Source organism: Gopherus flavomarginatus, chromosome 2 (assembly GCF_025201925.1).
Source record: "Gopherus flavomarginatus isolate rGopFla2 chromosome 2, rGopFla2.mat.asm, whole genome shotgun sequence".
In the NCBI taxonomy this organism is placed as follows: domain Eukaryota; kingdom Metazoa; phylum Chordata; order Testudines; family Testudinidae; genus Gopherus; species Gopherus flavomarginatus.
Genome location: NC_066618.1, coordinates 149,479,735 through 149,500,432, shown reverse-complemented (window position 1 = coordinate 149,500,432; position 20,698 = coordinate 149,479,735).

Genomic DNA, 20,698 nt, shown 5'->3' with positions numbered 1-20,698 from the left:
TATATCACAATTTGCATGTTACTCTCTGTATACTATACAGAGTCTATGAAATGGAGCAAGCACTGTGTAATCTCAAAAAGTTTGTTTCTCACCGATAGAAGTTGCTCCAATAAAAGATATTATCTCACCCACCTTTTCTCTTTAAGGGGCCATGAAAGTAATTTATGCAGAAAGAATACAGAAACTATAATTACACGTTGTATTACAGCTGCTGAAATACAACAGCAAAAAGTAAAAATCATTAAGTATTAGCATATTATGTTTCACATATAAACACCTTTTATAGTCCTTCACTCCACCCTCCTTTTCCTTCCCATAAACCAAAAATAAACCCCAAATCCTCAAACACAGAAATATAGAGAAATTATGTTAAAGCAGTTCCCACCTTTTTGTACCCATTTAAAAAAACAAACAGCATTGTCTTCAAGGTCTGGCTCATTTTAAAATGTGTCTGTGAGGCCTGACCCAAAGCCCACTAAAGCCAATGGAAAAACTCTCAGTTGTGCCTATATTGCAAAATAAGCTCAAGCTTTAAATTCAGCCTTAAGCCTACCCCCTCCATCTACACACCAATTGTGTTGATTCAAGGCTCTGAGCCTGAGTCAAGCTGGGACCCAGAGTTCAAGTCCTATTCCCTAATACTTCATAATGTAGATGCAGCTCCTCTGGACTTGTGCTCTGGGATTCCAACTAAAGTATCCCACAGTCCCATGGGATGACTTTCTTTGTCCTCTAGACATTTGAGTTTGCCCACACTGCAGCATGAACAAGGAACTAAAGTGGCCACATTTTGGGAGGGTGCTAGAGAGTCTGAGATAAGGGTGATTGGACTCAGGCCCACGTAATCCAGTATAAACACTAAAACACTAGGTTGGGACCCAGGGTTTAACAATGCCTAACCTGGGATTACAAATTAGTGTAGACATTCAAACTCTAGGTCAGGGGTCGGCAACCTGTGGCACACATGCCAAACATAGCACGCGAGCCAATTTTTAATGGCACGCTGCTGCCTGCTGGCATCCCAGCCCCACTCAGCCCCCTCGCCCACTGCTCTGTCCTGTGGAGGCAGGAGACAGAAGCTTGCTCCTGCCGGGAGCCAAGCTCCCTCTCCCGTGCTTCCCCAAGCACGATGCTTTCCTGCCCCTCCTCCTCTGCACCGATCTACTGATCGCCCTTGCAAGGGGGTGGGGAGAGGGGAGGGGGAGAAGTGGAGCTGTAGTAGGCTCGCTGCTCCAGGGAGGAGGCAGAGAAGAGGAGGGGAAAGGGCCTTGGGGAAAGGGGGGGAATAGGGGCATAACCCTTCCAGCCCCCTGCCATGAGACACTCATGGCAGGGGGCTGGGAGTGGGAACACCCCCATGAGCTGAGCACTCCAGCCCTCTCCCCTGACCCCTGCACCTCCACACACACACCCAGCCTTCTGCCCTGACCCCTGAACCCTCCCCACACCCATCCCTGTGCCCTGACCCCTGCACCTACACACACATACAGCCTTCTGCACTGACCTCTGCACCTCCACACATACACACACACACACTCAGCCCTCTGCCCTGATCCTTGAACCCCCCACACACCCAGCCCTTTGCCCTGACCCCTGCACACCAACACACACAGCCAGCACTCTGCCCTGACCCCTGAACCCCCCCTACACACCCAGCCCTCTGCACTGACCCCTGCACCTCCACACACACACAGCCCTCTGCACTGACCTCTGCACCTCCACACACACAAACACACAGCCCTCTGCCCTGACCCCTGCGCCCCCCACAACCCTAGCCCTGACTCCTGCACCCCTCACACACCTCCAGCCCCCGTTCTGACTCCTGCACCCCCTCACACACCTCCAACCCCCTCATGCCCTGACTCTTGCACCCCCCCACATCCCCATCCCCACCCTGAGTACCAAACAGGAGCTCCTGCACCCCTCCCCCCACATTCCCACCTGCATCCTGAGCACCAAATGGGAGCTGCCCCTGGTAAGCGCTCCACACCCAAACCTCCTGCCCCAACCCTGACCCCACCCCCTCATTCTAGCTCCTGGCTAGACCCTGCATCCCAACTCCCAGCCTGCTCCTTCACCCCCAATCCTGTGCTCAGTGCACTCCCACCTTCAGTTCAGTGCACAGAGAGGAAAAGAATGGGCCAGAACCAGGGAGAAGGTAGGTACCCACTCTATGTGGGCAGAGCCGGGACCCCAGACTGGCAGTGGGCTGAGCAGGGCCAGCAGCTGGGACCCCGGCTGGCAGGAGCCGGTGGACAGAACCTCAGACGAGCAGTGGGCTGAGCTGCTCAGCCCACTGCCGGTCTGGGGTCCCGGCTGCTGGCCCCTTGCCAGTCAGGGTCCCAGCCACAGGCCCCACTCAGCCTGCTGCCAAACTAGGTGAATGGAACTCCAGGCCAGCAGCGAGCTGAGTGGGGCAGCAGCATAAGTTCAGCATTTTAATTTAATTTTAAATGAAGCTTCTTAAATATTTTGAAAACCTTGTTTACTTTACATACAACAATAGTTTAGTTATATAATATAGACTTATAGAGAGAGACTTTCTAAAAAACATTAATGTATTACTGGCACACAAAACTTTAAGTTAAAGTGAATAAGTGAAGACTCGGCACACCACTTCTGAAAGGTTGCTGACTCCTGCTCTAGGTTAACAAATCCGGGGTGTGCTAACTTGAGTTCTACTAATCCTGGTCTTACATTGCAGTGTAGCCATACCCTCAATGACTTTAATGGGCTTTGGATCAGTCCTGCAGTCTTTGGAACTGTGTCAGAAGAGACAGCATGCGCACACACACACACTATATGGAAAGCAAAAATTGCCATTTTAACTTCTTGTGCTCAACAGTCAAGCCTCTTGTTGATTATTGTAAAAGGATGATGAGCTACACTGATTCTAAAGCACCAACTCAAATGCAGTCAACCAAGAAGTCTAAGGCAGGTAGTCAATCTGAGCAGAAATATTCTATTTCACACTAAATATATGTGGTGTAAACTAAAATTTGAAGACTATCATCAGCTGTATTTATTTTGTTTTATTTTTCAATGTATCTAACATTCTAGGTAAACTGAACAGAACGTCACAAAAATTTTGTCATCAGAACTAAAAAGAGATCAAATTTACTTTGTTTTGGGTTAAGTTACAACTTGAGATAACATAACCAGTTTCAAGTGCATCTGGGTAGAATAATGGATTCCAGTTAATGGTATATGAAATTCATTGGGTTAGGCTGACTTATTTAGTTTGAGATTTTCAAATTCGGCATGCTAAATCCCACAAACTGAAACTGAGAAAAAGATTTGAATAAATATCCAGCCAGTTTCAGGCAGCTATGCTTTGAATTTCAGATTCTTTGCTTTCTTATTTTATGTATAATATATATTTCACCCAACTGAGACACATTTATTTGTAAAATCCACTTAATTGGGATGTCTCCAAGAAAACCAATTTAGCCTAATGATAGTGAATGGCAATGAATGCTGCTTAGTTGGGACAAAATTAACATAAATGTTGTTTAACAGAAATGCACTTGCCCTCTGACAAGTGATTAAGTGGTGCTTAATCTAGAATTAAACAAAACTGAAACTCTTAGATTTGATTAATAAAGATGCTAAATAAAAATAAAGAAATAAAGATGAAATGTAGTAAATAACATTTATTTTGCCATATATTGTCTCCAAACCAACATTTGATTATTTTCAGACTTTACATTGAACCGCCCTCCACCCCATCCCCAGCACACACACACACACACACACCTGGAACTGTTGCTTAATCAGGAAGATTATTAACCAGCCTCTTATTAGAGTAGTAAGTTTTAGAAAGGAATAAATAGGTTTATGTTTATTTTCTTTTGTAACTTGTCTTTGTGCAATTAGAGGAATAATCAAATTTGAGTATTCTTGTGTGTACTAAGGTTTTTGCCCAGGGGAACATCCTGTGTTTTAAATCTGTTGTCTGTGAGATCAGCTCGTATGCTGTCTCCCAGAGGTTTTTTCTTTTACCTTTCTTTTCTTTAATTAAAAGCCTTCTTTTTTTAAGAACCTGATTGATTTTTTTCCCCTGTCTTTAGATGCAAGAGAATTGGATCTGGTCTCACCAGGGATTAGTGGGTGGAAAGAGGGAGGGGAAAGGAGTAATTCTTCCTTATTTTTCAGATCCAAGGGAATTGGATCTGGACTCACCAGGAAATTGGTGGAGTCGTCTCTCAAGGCTACCCAGGGAGGGGAAGTTTTTTGAGGGGAAGACAGAGTTTTCCAGATGACTCAGACATCTGAGACCAGATCTAAGCTGGTAATTAAGCTTAGAAGTGTTCATGCATGTCCCCACATCTGTACCCTAAAGTTCAGAGTGGGGGTGAAACCTATGACACAAGATATTACTGTATTTTTAAATGACAAGTTCTCAACAAAATTATTGTAGCATCAGGAGTATCGGAAGAATGAGGTGAGATGACAATGTCTAACATCCAATAATACTTTTTTTGCATCCAGAACCCTAAAACAGCAGCACTGCCTCCTCTTGAATAGATGGTTTCAATTCTTCTCCTGAAGGCCCTCTCTCAAATCACACCCACCTGGAACCCAACTAATGGGGGGTAAGGGGAACCCAGGGCAATGTTTAATTTGTCTCTGATATCAAAATTCAAAGGTTTAGAGTCAGATTCTGACATCACTTTCCTTAAGTTAAGTCCATTAATCTTGATTGAGTTAATCTTTTTTGTGGCATTTGCATTAAGGGCTGTTTTTCCAGCACGGTAGACAATTCTGTACAATCCTCTGCTAATTTTTTGTGGCTGAATCATAGAAATGTAGTGCTGTAAGGGATCTCGAGAAGTTTTCAATTCCAGCCCCTCACAATGTGGCTGGACCAAGTAAACCTAAAGCATACCTGACAGGTGTTTGTCCAACCTGTTTTTAAAAACATCCAATGATGCAGATTGCACAACCTCCCTTGGAAACCTATTCCAGAGTTTAACTATGCTTGTAATTAGAAAGTATTTTCCTAATATCTAACTCAAATCTCCCTCGCTGCAGATTAAGCCCATTACATTTTGTCCTACCTTCACTGGACATGGAAAAAAATTAATCACCATCCTCTTTATAACAACCCTTAACATATTTGAAGATGGTTATTAGCTCCCCCACTCCCATATTCATTTCTTAAGACTACACATGCCCAGCTTTTTTTTTTTAACTTTCCTCATAGGGCAGATTTTTTTAAATCTTTTATCATTTTTGTTTCTTTCCTCTATGTAACCCTTCTGCCAGGTGGAGACAGCTGTAACAAGAGCTGGGCTCCATGTTTAGTGGCTTTTCTTAACAATACAAAATAGAACCTGCTTGAGCATCCACTCAGTAATATGGGAAAAAGAAACAGCACCCCGAGGTACATCTAAGAGCAATACTTCAAGCACCCAGTCTGTGTACAACAAAATAGCATTTCTTAAAAGGAAAAAGGGGACCCAACATTAATTTGAGAAAACACCACAACCACAGTTCAAAAGCATGTGACTACAGGCAAACACTCATCCCACAATGTATTGGGTAATGTCCTTTGCCTCAGTTTCTTATCTTGCAATGTGAAAGTCTGACAAATGAATTCTCCTTAACACACGGCTCCCCTCTCCTTCTGCTGCAACCCACTCACAGTTGTCAGTTCTTGCTTAGTAAAGGCCCAGAGTTCAGAGGTCACCTACCACCTCAGGGGAGAGATGGCATAAAACAATGCCTCAGCTGCTGCAGCCAGCACTGCAACTGGCTCACAACTGCCACTCTGCTGCCATTGGCTGCTGTGCTGTGGTTCACAGTGTCACTGCTGCTTCTCTGCTGACAGCTGTTTCTCTAATGCAACGTCATATTCACTTAACCCAGCTCTCAGTGATCTCAGCAGGTAGTGGCAAACCTTACTGCTAGTGCAGGCTTTTTCACTGTAACACTGTTCCACACCAGCTCTCAGGCTCAGCACCTGGCTCTCAATGATTTCACCTCTAGTGATCACAGAACAAACCAAGGGCTCTCAACTGAGTTTAATCACCTCTGCCTATAAACAATGGAGATAGTACTTAAGACTCCTTAAGCAGAGCCCACCCACACCACCAGATAGGAACACCAATACCCACAGCATCTGTCTTTCACTGGGATTTGGCATCCATACCCCCTGCTTAGCGAGTGAGGTTCTGTTTAGGGTGACCTCCTCAATCAGGACAGGCTAAGTACAGTTGTGCTGCCGTTTACTCATACAATAAGGATAACAACATGTAATTATCCCTTCACTCAATACGAAAGTGATTTTTAACCCAACTCTAGCCAAAAGTGATCATTTTGGCAAAGCAGATCCATCATGCTGAACACTTAGGCACAGAGGGCAGGTCTAGGCAAACACCGCCTATTCCTGAAGTCTTTTCCTCCACTTCATCTGCAGATGTCGGGGAGAGCTCATTTAGACCCTGCTTAGATCCACATCTTTCCAAAAGTGTGTCACCCAGAATTGGACACAACACTCCAGCTGAGGCCTCACCAGTGCTGAGTACAGTGGGACAGTTACCTCCTATGTCTTACATAAGACATTCCTGTTAACTCACAGCAGAATGATGATAGCCTTTTTCTCAGCTGCATCACATTGTTGACTCATATTCAATTTGTGATCTACTATAACCCCCAGATCCTTCGCAGCAGTACTACCACCTAACCAGTTATTCTCCATTTTGTAGTAGTGCATCTGATTTTTGCTTCCTAAGTGAAATACTTTGAACTTCTCTTTATTGAATTACATCACGTTGAATTCACACCAAATCTCCAATTTGTCAAGCTTGTTTTTAATTCTAATCCTGTCCTCTAAAGCACTTGAAACCTCACCCAGCTTCAAATTTTATAAGCATACTATCTATTCCATTATCCAAGTCACTAATGAAAATATTGAATAGTATCAGATCCAAGCCTGCGGGACACCAGTAGATATATCCTTCCAGTTTGACAATGAACCATTGTTAACTACTCTTGGAGTACAATCTTTCAACCAGCTGTGCACACACTCCTTATAGTAATTTAATCTGGACCATATTTCCTTTAATTTGCTTATGAGAATGTCATGTGGCACTGCATCAAAAGCCTTACTAATATAGTCCATATGATCCACCCAGGATACCACATCATCCATCCAAGACCATCTTTTTCTTCTCGTGTTCTTTTGTCATGAACTTTCCTTTCCAGTGTCCATAAATATGCATGTCTTGATGAACCTTTTTAAAATTATCCTGCAAAGCAAATCTTTCTTTTCAAAAGATCTCTAATGGTTGCTTAGGTCCAATCATCATCAATACTTTTTGGTTGGTTACGTGGTCAATCCATAATATTTTCAGAATTCTTCTATATCACCATAATTTGAAGGGTTGTGGTTTCTTTATTATTGATTGTTTTAATATCTATATTTCATAGCCATAATTTAACACAGACCAAATGTAACTTTTTTCTAGGAATTGGAATTTAATTTTCAGATTTATGTCCCTTCTCATGGGATATTCTTCCAAATGTCTCTTTCACTTTTGCTATTCTAGTACTGACCAGTATCCAATCCTCCGTCTTCTGTAATGATGCTTCCTAGGTAGCAATAACTTCTTACTTGCTGCACAGCTGTATCATTGACTGGAATCTAGCATGTATTCCCAGAATCCTTGCATATCACTACAGTTTTTAACTTGTTCACATTCAACTCTAGACCATATCCATTGCTATCCTCACATTTAAACTCCATTAACTTCATCAAAACTTCTTCACTGAACCAGCCAACAACCCTGTATTTATCCTCATAACCAATATTACTCACCCATTTTCTTCTCATCTGAATATTGTCTAGTTTTTTCAATTAATTTAATCAAATACTCAGTACAAATGCCGAATAAAGTCAGTGACATACATTCTTGTCTGATCTCTTAATCACTTTAAGATTTTCATCTTCCATTACAACCACCTTCTGATTCCAGTATAATTCTTTTACTACTCAGAATTTGAATCCATCAGTCTCTATATATGTTAATATATTGAGCAATTTGTAGTGGTAGATTCATCAAATGCTTTTTGGAAATCAATGAAACACAAGCATACTTTCTTCTGCTTTTCAACTGATCTTTCTAATATGAACTTTTAAGTTTGTAATGGCATTTATCATGCCGTTTCCACATTTGAAGTTGTATTGTTGTTCACCTATTTTCTAATCAAAATTTCCTTGTTTTTAGTCTTGAACAATTCACAAGAGTATCTTAGAAGCATGCAGTACTAGACTGATTGTCCTCAAAATCCAAAGCATTGTTTTTTTGGCCGATCTGGATACACAGAGAGGTTGTAAAATCATCTGGCAATTCTCTTGTATCAAACATATTTTTCATTAACTCTGACTGGGCTTTTGAGCCTTTGACTCCTACGCTTTTTAACAATTCAGCTGATATTCCATCACAATCTAGTGATTATGTTCTGAAGAACAGCTAGCCAAAAACTCAAAAGGTAATAACAACATGTTTTTTAAGTACATCAGAAGCAGGAAGCCTGCTAGACAGCCAGTGGGGCCCCTCAACAATTGAGATACAAAAGGAGCACTTAAAGATGATAAAGTCATTGCGGAGAAACTAAATGAATTCTTTGCTTCAGTCTTCACAGCTGACTATGTTAGGGAGATTCACAAACCTGAGCTGTCCTTTGTAGGTGACAAATCTGAGGAATTGTCACAGACTGAAGCGTCACTAAAGGAAGTTTTGGAATTAATTGATAAACTTAACAGTAACAAGTCACCGGGACCAGATGGCATTCACCCAAGAGTTCTGAAAGAACTCAAATGTGAAATTGTAACCTGTCCTTTAGATCAGCTACTGTACACAATGACTGGAAGATAGCTAATGTAACGCCAATATTTAAAAAGGGCTCTAGAGGTGATCCCAGCAATTACAGACCAGTAAATCTAACGTCAATACCGGGCAAATTAGTTGAAATAATCATAAAGAATAAAATTGTCAGACACTTAGAAGAACATAAATTGTTGGGCAAAAATCAACATGGTTTCTGTAAAGGGAAATCTTGTCTTACTAATCTATTACAGTTCTTTGAAGGGGTCAACAAATGTGGACAAGGGGGATCCAGTGGACATAGTGTACTTAGATTTCCAGAAAGCTTTTGACAAGGTCCCTCACCAAAGGCTCTTATGTAAATTAAGTTGTCACGGGATAAGAGGGAAAGTCCTTTCATGGACTGAGAACTGGCTAAAAGACAGGGAACTTTTTTTATGGTAATAAATAAATAAATGGTAGGAATAAATGGTAAATTTTCAGAATGGAGAGGGGTAATTAGTGGTGTTCCCCAAGGGTCAGTCCTAGAACCAATCCTATTCAACTTATTCATAAATGATTTGAAGAAAGGGGTAAACAGTGAGGTGACAAAGTTTGCAGATGATACTAAACTGCCCAAGATAGTTAAGACTGTGAAGAACTTCAAAAAGATCTCACAAAACTAAGTGATTGGGCAACAAAATGGCAAATGAAATTTAATGTGGATAAATGTAAAGTAATGCATATTGAAAAAAATAACCCCAACTATAAAAACAATACGATGGGGGCTAATTTAGCTACAATTAATTAGGAAAGAGATCTTGGAGTCACCATGGATAGTTCTCTGAAGATGTTCATGCAGTGTGCAGCAGTAGTAAAAAAAAAACCAGGATGTTAAGATTCATTCAAAAAGGGATAGAGAATAAGACAGAGAATATCTTATTGCCCCTATATAAATCCATGGTATGCCCACATCTTGAATAATGCATACAGATGTGGTCTCCTCATCTCAAAAAAGATGTACTGGCATTAGAAAAGTTTCAGAGAAGGGCAACTAAAATGATTAGGGGTTTGGAACAGGTCCCATATGAGGAGAGATTAAAGAGGCTAGGACTTTTCAGCTTGGAAAAGAGGAGACTAAGGGGGATATGACTGAAGTCTATAAAATCATGAGTGGTGTGAAGAAAGTGAATAAGGAAAAGTTATTTATGTGTTCCCATAATATAAGAACAAGGGGGCACTAAATGAAATTAATAGGCAGCAGGTTTAAAACAAATAAAAGGAAGTTCTTCACACAGCTCACAGTCAACCTGTGGAAATCCTTGCCTGAGGAAGTTGTGAAACCTAGGACTATAACAGTATTTAAAAGAGAACTAGATAAATTCATGCAGGTTAAGTCCATTAATGTCTATTAGCCAGATACTCCCACCTCTTGAATAATGAAAAATGTTGTCCCTAGTCTTTGTTTGTCAGAGGGTGGAGATGGATGGCAGGAGAGAGATCACTTGATTGTCACCTGTTAGGTTCACTCCCTCTGGGACACCTGGCATTGGCCACGGTCAGTAGACAGGATCCTGGGCTGGATGGACCTTTGGTCTGACCCAGTATGGCCATTCTTATATTCTTATATTTTCCATTCAGAAGTCTTATTACTGCCCTGATGTCTTCATCCATTATTGGTGGGTTTTCTTGATTGATATCTAGGTGAGTATTTCCGGCTGATCATCACCATATCATTTCTTCATATATTCTTGTCATCTCTTGTTTTTGTCTTTAGAAACTATTAAATATTGTTCATTTTTGTCCTTTTGGGTCAGATTGATCCCCTTTCTTCAGTAATTAAAGGTGCTTAACTTGAGTTACACTACAGTAAAACCAACATAAGAAAGACCAGAATCAGGACCAAAATTTGTATGCAAACTAATTCAAAGATGCATGCATACTTTTGGATATGAATTGTTTCAAAGCAGTTTCAATTTTTTTTAGATGTGTTGATGAGATCATGTATTTACATCTTAGTATCTGACAATCTGAAAATAACCTTCCACTTATCATCTGTTGCAGTCTGAAAACCCCAATCTTAGTGAGAGTTTGAACACATTGAATAAAGCTCTTTTTTTTTTAAAGACATAAATCTTTAACTTCTCAAAGCACTGTTTGAGGACTTAACAGCACAACTGTTATTGAAATTAACAGGAGTTATGTGGCTAAAATTTTATGGAAAAATAAGCAAAATATAGTAATTCAAAATAGCAGCCCAAAAAATTACAGGCAATGTTTCAGCTGAGTTTCTTCAATTTCTCTCCATGTCCCTTTAGGTCCTTACCTAAAATAGGGTAGCTATAGCAGGACACTTGTTGAGAATGTATATTGTTGTTCGACAGTTCTCTGGTTCATAATAAGAATACTGCTCAGTTCTTTGATTTCACTTTAACTACCATTCTTCAGACAAAATCACAGAACTGAAACTGTTTCAGTTCTTTCATTCTGTCTAGTAAAAGCTACTTCTAAGCACAATTAAGCACTTGGATTCAGCACAAATGAGGAAGGTTCCTCCTTTGTTCTTCTGAGGAGAGATGCTGCTCCAATAGTTAAATGACCCTGAAAATACGTATGCATGTGAGTAAAGTTTGCATATGAGTATTTCCAGTAAACTCAGTGTGACTACACACCTGCTTAAGTCAGTCATGTGTATAAGTATTTGCAGAGGCATGAACTTCTTTTGTATAATTACAGTTATTTGGAATTTTTTAAATAAAAAGAAATGTCAAAATTTAGCCTTTTCTGAAAATAAAAGATTTTCCAAAATAGGTAACATTTTTTAGAAATTCCTGTTTATGAAAAATTAAGTACAATTTTAAATGAAAACGTAGCCAGTTGATTTTTATGCAAAAAGTTTTCCCCCTTATTTTCTTTATTTCTTCCTATTTTTATTATGTATATTCCTAGCATATAAACTGTTGACTGGTCAGCTTAGTCCCACCATGGGACTTTTAAAAATAGGAGTTGAATAAGGCACATCAGACCTGTTCTCCACTTGCTACGCTGGCTACTCACAGAATACTAAGTCAAATTCAAGGTCACTGTCCTTCTTCAAGGTTCTCGAGAACCTAAGATACTTAAAAGATCATCTAAAGCTTTGGGTATAAAACTATGGTAAACAACTCCTGCTCATCAGGTACAACAGGACCATACACTGCTTGAGTAAAGCTCGTGATGCAGAGAACAGCTTTCTCAGGGGTCAGCCTATGGAACAACTCTTGTCAAATCTAAGGAGCATTGAAAACTTCACCATTTCTGCTCCAAGTACAAGATGCAATTCTTTAACTTTTTCTTCAATAGTGAGAACACAGCAGAGAAGACATAATATATATAATCTCACCTAATTTTCCTCTACCATCTGCCATCATACAGTGAAAAGGGGTAATTAGAATTAAGAATTAATAGCAACAAATACTAGTTACATTGGTTATCATGCTTCTGGAAGGCATTCACAGTGAGAAGGGCAGTAAAAGAACCTAGAACAAATAGAGTGTGGAAAGGGTGAAGTCAGAAACAACTTCTACATTATCCAGAGAGAATATGAAAGCATTCCAGTGATAAAGAAAGTTTGGTTACTATCCAGTGGTGTTATTTTCAATGAGACAGTTTTCTATTGTAACAACTTGGCTAAATAAAGTGAGTGAGACTGGACACCATCTTCCACCATGAAAGAAAAACAGTGAGAATTCACTGGAAATAGCCATTTGATATATTATTACATCTTCTTAGTAACTCCTGATCATCTCTGCCCTCTGAAGGCAACGAGCATGATTCAGCATTACCATTAATATTACAATTTAGCGCACAAAACCCAAACTCTATTGCACATCCTTCATCGCACTCAACGGAAAAAAGACTGAACATAAGCTGAAATATCCTGGGCTCTTTCTAAAAAGTAGGGTTTTTTCCATATTTTAAATTGTTTCTAAGTATATTTATGTTTTTCATCCATTGAATGGGATAAATGGATATACAACTGATTTAAATTTATGTTTGATTTGAGTCTTAGAGCTGACACAATTGCACTCTTGATCAACTTCAAAATAATTTACTTCTGAGTCTGTATCATTCCAAATATATTTCTTCATTGAATTTAGAAGCATCATAAAATATCTGTATGTCTACACAGAGAGCTGTTAGAAATAAATTTAGCATAAAAAGCTGTTCTTTCAACAGGCCTGTGGTTCTTGTACTGACTCAGGAACGCCCATACTTTATTACAAACCACTTATTAAAAAAAATTACCTCAGCAATTTTCCTAAATTTCTAACCAAATTTACTCAGTAGTTCATTTATAATTTGCTAACTAGTTTGTCAAATGGATCATTTCCCTGATGTACAGTGCCATATTTTTCATATGATGATCTCAAAACAAACGAGCAAAAATAAAATAAAAAAGGGAGGATTTTTTCTTTCTTTTCTTTTTCAAAGTCACATGAACTCCCTTAAAACAGTCAAATTCCATTTTAGCTGGTTTTGAGGAAATCACAACAGTTACAAACAGTATTTAATTTGGGCTGTGTTGTGGCAGTAGGATACATCACCACTCTGTTGTAGCTTGGCTCTCACAATTGCTTCTTTTTGCCAATCTTCCAAGTATATCTTCTATGGTGTAGGTTGGCCCATTGAAGTTAACACTACTGTGGTACTGTTTATGTGCTAAAAGTTATGCATGTGCTTAAATGCTTCACTGGATTGAGGCCAGAGTGCTCAGCACCTTATAAGATTGAGTAGTATGGGTCTTTTTCTGTCTGGATGGAAGTAAGTAAATTGTGTAAGAGCTTTCAACTTATGCAGTTGCCTTATCCATATGTACTCATGCTTAATGTGGGAACAGAGAATCTAGGAGGCTGTGTGAACTGAGAGAAAAACTCAACCATTCAGATTATCCTTGTTAGGGCCTTGGCTGCTGAAATGTGTGTGTGGGGGAGGGGAAATGAGGAGGGGAAAGAAAGCAGATGGAAGGAAAAGGAAGAAAGCATAGATGGGAAGGAGTTGGGAAGACAGAACAAAGACGGAGGACCTTGGGGAGAAAACAAAGATTTGGGGAAAAAGGAAAGGCACCTTGGGAGGAGCTGAGATTGTGTGGAAGGGAGAGAGAGGAAATAATTCATTTAAACTTTTATGATGAAAGTAAGGACAGTAAGGTGGTTAACCTTTTCTCAATATGTGACTCGTAGTTTCAATTTATAGAACTTGCAGATCTATAAAGACCACAATCAGTTTGCAGTACCTTAAGTGTCTTCAGGTAAAATTCAGCCCTGTGCAGAGACCCAGCACAAGGTTTATGAACTATATTAAGTCCCACTTGGGCCCACATCACATGGTGTGTAAGCCTTGTGTTGCTTCTCTGTGCAGGGATGAATTTCACCCTTAGTGCATGAGACAAGTATACTTTATAAAACCATTATTACCTCAGCATTATTTTGTACTGTTACGTGGGCATTTTTAAAACAACTCTTAAAGTCCTCTCTCTCACGTCCCATGTGTCTGTCTGTGTAATCCAATTACATTGCCTTAGATAGCAATGATCAAACATCACAAATCCATTCTAGGATTGGTCCTACTCCCACCCAAGGCAATGGCATTGGAAAGTTTCCCGTTGACTTCAGAGGGAGTAAGATTGAGCCCTATGCATGTTATCCTGTAGGAGACGGCAGCTTTCAAATAGATTTTCCTGGAGATATTTTTAAAGTACTTTGAATAATTCCTGGTTACTTTTAATCATCAGTTATGAAAGTTTGCATTTGGTACATAATTGTTTTGAAATGCAGCATAAGCTGGTGTAATTTCAATATTAAAGACATATCAGTTACCATCACATACAGCCTGCATCATTTTAAAACAATCGCTGTCAGAGTGCTCTTCATTTTCTTCTGAAGAAACAGGATCTTTGAAGCTACATAGATACAGTCAGTAGTTCCAATTATACTGAGGTAATTAGCATTTATGTAATCCATAATGTTTTTCACTTTTGTAGTGCATGTTTGCATGCAAGAGAGAGAGAGAGAATTTCAGAAAATAGACTCACAGGGATACTTTTGGACAAGGTAGTATTATCTTAATCTTGAAGAGGATGAATGAGAAAGTCCAAGTACCACTTGAATTAAGTTTAAATTAGAAAAAAATAATTATTGTCCTAAATCTCAATATACAAATCTATTTTTAAAAGCCTTTAAAAAATAGTCAGAGGGATATGATTCCCCTCCCCAAACACTAGATACTTACTTTTCCAATTCCATACAACAGAAGAGGAGCTTCTCAATATTTGTGTAGAAACAGAGTATAGGAAAGGGAGGAGGGCAAATAAAGGCAAAAAGAGAACATATAAACATGGGAGAGAGAAAAGTTTAAATGGATGAGAACAGAGGTGACTAGCTCAAAAGAAGACAATGGGAATTGAAAAGAGTGTGAAAATAAGAACGAGGGAAGAAAAGGAGGAGAGACTTATGACCGAATGCACACCTATATTAACACCCTATATACCATTGTAATAATTATTGTACAAAATATGTCTTTTGAGGTATCATTTGAAAAATAATCATCTGTTGGTCAATAGAATCATGTAGCCACATTATGTGTAAAGTTATGAGCATAAGCTGAAATGTGTTTACCAGACAAGTCTGGGTAAACCAGTTTCTCAAAGACAAAGAACAAGATGATGCTTCTAGTCAGGTGTCAAAGTTCATGGGCAGTCACCTATCAAGTGGCCATTCTTTGGCAAGAAAGAGTGGCAGAACAAACAGAACTGGATCTTAACAAACAATAGCTTAGAACCTCTTTCACGACTAGACTCCTTGTCTTTGGGTATGTCTACACTACGGGATTATTCCAATTTTAGAGAAATCAATTTTTGGAAACAGATTGTATAAAGTCGAGTGCACACAGCCACACTAAGCATATTAATTTGGCTGTGTGCGTCCATGTACCGAGGCTAGCGTTGACTTTCGGAGCATTGCACTGTGGGTACCTATCCCATAGCTATCCCATAGTTCCTGCAGTCTCCCCTGCCCCTTGGAATTCTGGGTTGAGATCTCGATGCCTGATGGGGCAAAAAACATTGTCACAGGTGGTTCTGGGTACAGCCTCATCCCTCCCTCCATGAAAGCAATGGCAGACAACCTTTTCATGCCTTTTTTCCTGGGTGAACTGTGCAGATACCATACCATGGCAAGCATGGAGCCTGCTCAGCTCAAGACCGCATCCATGAACATCGTAAACACCTCATGCATTATTGTGCAGTCTATGCTGAACCAGGATCTGAAAAACCAGGTGAGGAGGAGGCGGCTACAGCAGCGTGGCAACGAGAGTGATGAGGACATGGACACAGAATTCTCTCAAACTGCGGGCCCCGACGCTTTGGAGATCATGCTGTTAATGGGGCAGGTTCTAGCCGTGTAACACCGATTTTGGGCCCGGGAAACAAGTACAGACTGGTGGGACTGCATAGTGTTGTGGGTGTGGGATGATTCCCAGTGGCTGCAAAACTTTCGCATGCGTAAGAGCACTTTCATGGAACTTTGTGACTTGCTTTCCCCTGTCCTTAAGTGCCAGAATACCAAGATGAGAGCAGCCCTCACAGCTGAGAAGTGAGTGACAATAGCCCTGTGGAAGCTTGCAACGCCAGACAGCTACTAGTCAGTCGGGAAACAATTTGGAGTGGGGGCTGCTGTGATGCAAGTAGCCAGAGCAATCACTGAGCTGCTGCTACCAAAGGCAGTGACTCTGGGAAATATGCAGGTCATAGTGGATGGCTTTGCTGCAATGGGATTCCCTAACTATGGTGGGGCAATAGATGGAACCCATATCCCTATCTTGACACCGGAGCACCAGGGCAGCCAGTACATAAACCGCCAGGGGTATTTTTCCATGGTGCTGCAGGCACTGGTGGATCACAAGGAACGTTTCACCAACATCAACGTGGGATGGCCGGGAAGGGTTCATGACGCTCGCATCTTCGGGAACACTACTCTGTTGAAAAGGCTGCAGCAAGGGCTTTACTTTCCAGACCAGAAAATAACAGTTAGGGATGTTGAAATGCCTATAGTTCTCCTTGGGGACACAGCCTATCCCTTAATGCTATGGCTCATGAAGCCATACACAGGCAGCCTGGACAGTAGTCAGGAGCTGTTCAACTACAGGCTGAGCAAGTGCAGAATGGTGGTAGAATGTGCATTTGGACATTTAAAGGGACGGTGGTGCATGTTACTGACTCGCTCAGACCTCAGCCAAACCAATATACCCATTGTTATTGCTGCTTGCTGTATGCTCCACAATCTCTGTGAGAGTAAGGGGGAGACCTTTATGGCAGGGTGGGAGGCTAAGGCAAATTGCCTGGCCGCTGATTACACGCAGCCAGACACCAGGGCAATTAGAAGAGCACACCAGGAAGCGTTGCGCATCAGAGAAGCTTTGAAAACCAGTTTCATGACTGACCAGGCTACGGTGTGGAAAGTTCTGTTTGTTTCTCCTGGATGAAAACCTGCCCCCTTGATTGACTCATTCCCTGTAAGCAACCCACCATCCCCCTTCGATCACAGCTTGCTTTCTAAGGATATAAAGTCACTATTGTTTGAAAATCTTGTATTCTTTATTAATTCATTATAAAAAGAGGGAGAGAACTGACAAGGTAGCCCAGGTCCCCTTAATTAAATTCCTGTATTTCAACCAGGTTACCATGAACGATATCACTCTCTTGAGGATAACACAGCGAGATAAAGAACAGATGTTGCTTGAATGCCAGCAAACCCCGGGACCGTACGCTGCCAGGCTTTGTAATGCAATGATACCAGATTACTTGCTACTAGCATGGCGTGGTCAAGTGTCCTACCATGGAGGACAGAATAAGGCTGCACTGCCCAGAAACCTTCTGGAAAGGCTTTTGGAGTACCTCCAGGAGAGCTTCATGGAGATGTCCCTGGAGGATTTCCGCTCCATCCCCAGACATGTTAACAGACTTTTCCAATAACTGTACTCGCCGCGAATGCCTCCCAAGTCCTCAGGGCAAATTAATCATTAAAAAAAAGCTTGCATTTAAACCATGTTTTATATTTACAAAGGTACACTCACCGGAGGTCCCTTCCATGGTTTCATGGTCTGGGATAATGCCTTGGGAGGGTAATTCAGTCAGGTTGAGAAAAAGATCCTGTCTGTCGGGGAGAACAGAGTGCTGTGTGCTCTCCGCAAGCTTGTTGTCCTCCTCCTCCTCATCTTCCCCATCCGCAGAATTCTCAGGCATGGCTGAGATTACTCCCTCCTCGGAATCCACAGTCGGGGTGGTGTAGTGGTGGCGGCCCCCCCTAGAATTGCATGCAGCTCTACGTAGAAGTGGCATGTCTGCAGCTCTGCCCTGGACCTTCCGTTTGCGTCTTTGGTTTTCTGGTAGGCTTGTCTGAGCTCCTTAACTTTCACGCGGCACTGTAGTGAGTCCCTGTTGTAGCCTCTCTCCATCATGCCCTTGGAGACTTTTTCCAAATATTTTGGAATTTCATCTTTCGGCATAGAGTTCTGCTAGAACGGAATCCTCTCCCCACATAGCGATCAGATCCAGAACCTCCTATACATGCTGGTGTTCTTTTTTGATTCTTGGACTGCATGGTTACCTGTGCTGATAAGCTCTGCGTGGTCACCTGTGCTCTCCACACTGGGCAAACAGGAAATGAAATTCAAAAGTTTGCGGGGCTTTTCCTGTCTACCTGGCCAGTGCATCCGAGTTTAGATTGCTATCCAGAGCGGTCACAATGGAGCACTGTGGGATAGCTCCCAGAGGTCAATACTGTCAAATTGTGGCCACATTAACCCTAATTCAAAATGACAATGTTGATTTCAGCACTACTCTCCTCGTCGGGGAGGAGTACAGAAATCAATTTTAAGAGCCCTTTATATCAAAGTAAAGGGCTTCGTTGTGTTGAAGGGTGCAGGGTTAATGCAATTTAACACTGCTAAATTCGAGATAATCTCATAGTGTAGACAAGGTCTGAGTGATCATAGCTGCAACTGAAGTCAATGGGAGCTGTGATTCGAACCTATTAAGTGCTATGTTATGCTAAGTACTCTGAAAAAAAAAACAGTTCCTAGGCTTCTCAAATTGGCCACACAAAATTATTGAATACTTTTGAGTTCAGTTTCTCTGTGCCTCAGTTTCCCAGGTGTAAAATGAGGCTAATACCAACCCCTCACCTCACAGAGGTGTTGTGGATATAAATTAATTACTGTTTGTGAACCACTCATCTAATATTGTGACTGTACCGATGAAAAAGCCCCTAAGGAAATTAATAATTCTTTCTTCAAAGCAGGTTTGAATAGTGTGCAGTAAATAAGGCCTGGTACCAGACAATAAAGATCATACAAAATATTGAATAACTGCTCATTAAGCAAGCACCATCACTCCTGTACACTGAATGATTCATGGGTCATGTGGAGGGGAAAACAGTATAACAGCACAATGGGACCAAATTAAGGTAGCATAGGCATTGTTAATTTTGGCATGTTCTATCTTTTGCATGTCTGATTTTGCAACCTCACTAATGTTCTTTTATCATATTTGTGTGTGTCTCTGTATGTGTAAGATATTTATAAAATACACATACCCCTTAATATAGATACCATCATCTTTGTTTTAAAAACAAGATATAAAACCAAGGCAGATTATTTCTTTGCTTCTACATAGGAATACTGAAGTTCCATATTCACTTCTCATCCCACTCCTGTGACAACATTGGGAGTTCAGAGACAGACACCCTTATAAAAGTCTAAATCTATAATACACAAAAAGTTTGCAGCAATATTTACATAACCATACAACAATCTAACATCAGGGCAGCCTGAAATATAAAGTTATCCTCCCTACTGGTAACCGAAACATACTTTCCATCATAAAGTACTGAAGGACCAGAAACAGAATCATTACTCCTATATAACTATCACTTCCTAGTCTTAAGAGCACTAACTACAGAAGAACCATGACATAGGCAACCCTATTTGAAAAGCACTCAAGAAAACACTAGACAACCCTAACAAGAAGGCATACCGCCTCTCTGAGAGCTGAGGGGAAAAAACAAATTAATACATTCTCAAAAACTGGATTGTTGTAAAGCCCTGCACAGAAATATAATAGCAGAACTTCTAATACTGTCAAATACCCTTATACCACAGAGAGAATCAGGGCACCCAGGGGGGTGGACAAAAGGAGTAGTTTGCCCCAGGGCCCCCATTTGAGAGCCCCCAAACTGCATGGTATTGCACCTTGGGGTGAAAGGTCACAGGACCACTCAGGTTTGGCTTAGCTGTCTCTCCGTCATTACCAAGGGGATGCTGGGCCAAACCTTAGTGGCATTGCGACCCCATTCTCCAGGTTGCAACTCCCAGATTAGGGATCCAGGCCCAACCACTCATGACAGCTGACCTCAGTGGTAATTATTTTTGAAGTGTGTCCTCAATTTCAGATTTTGCCCTTGGCCCCCAAATGTCTCTGGAGCGAATCAGCGATCACAAACTGGAAATTAGAAGTGTGGTCAAACTAAATTATAATATCTGGACTCCTCCCCTCCTAAGCTTTAAGGAAGTTCAGAGCTGGACGTTGATTCAGCTCAAACGTCACTGTGTGGGCCCATCTCCATATATGGCCTAAACTAGAATTCCATATCTGAACTCTTGAAATTGGGAAAAGATCTGATTTAGATCTAAATCCAGACCCAAAATTCACAGCTTGGGGCTATATCTACTGGAAACAAAGAACAGAAACCCAAATAGACCTACAGTGTAACAGGAAAGAAACCAAAATGAACATGAGATAATACAAAACAGATATGTGCAAGCTATTAGAAATTCTATATTAATGGAGTGAA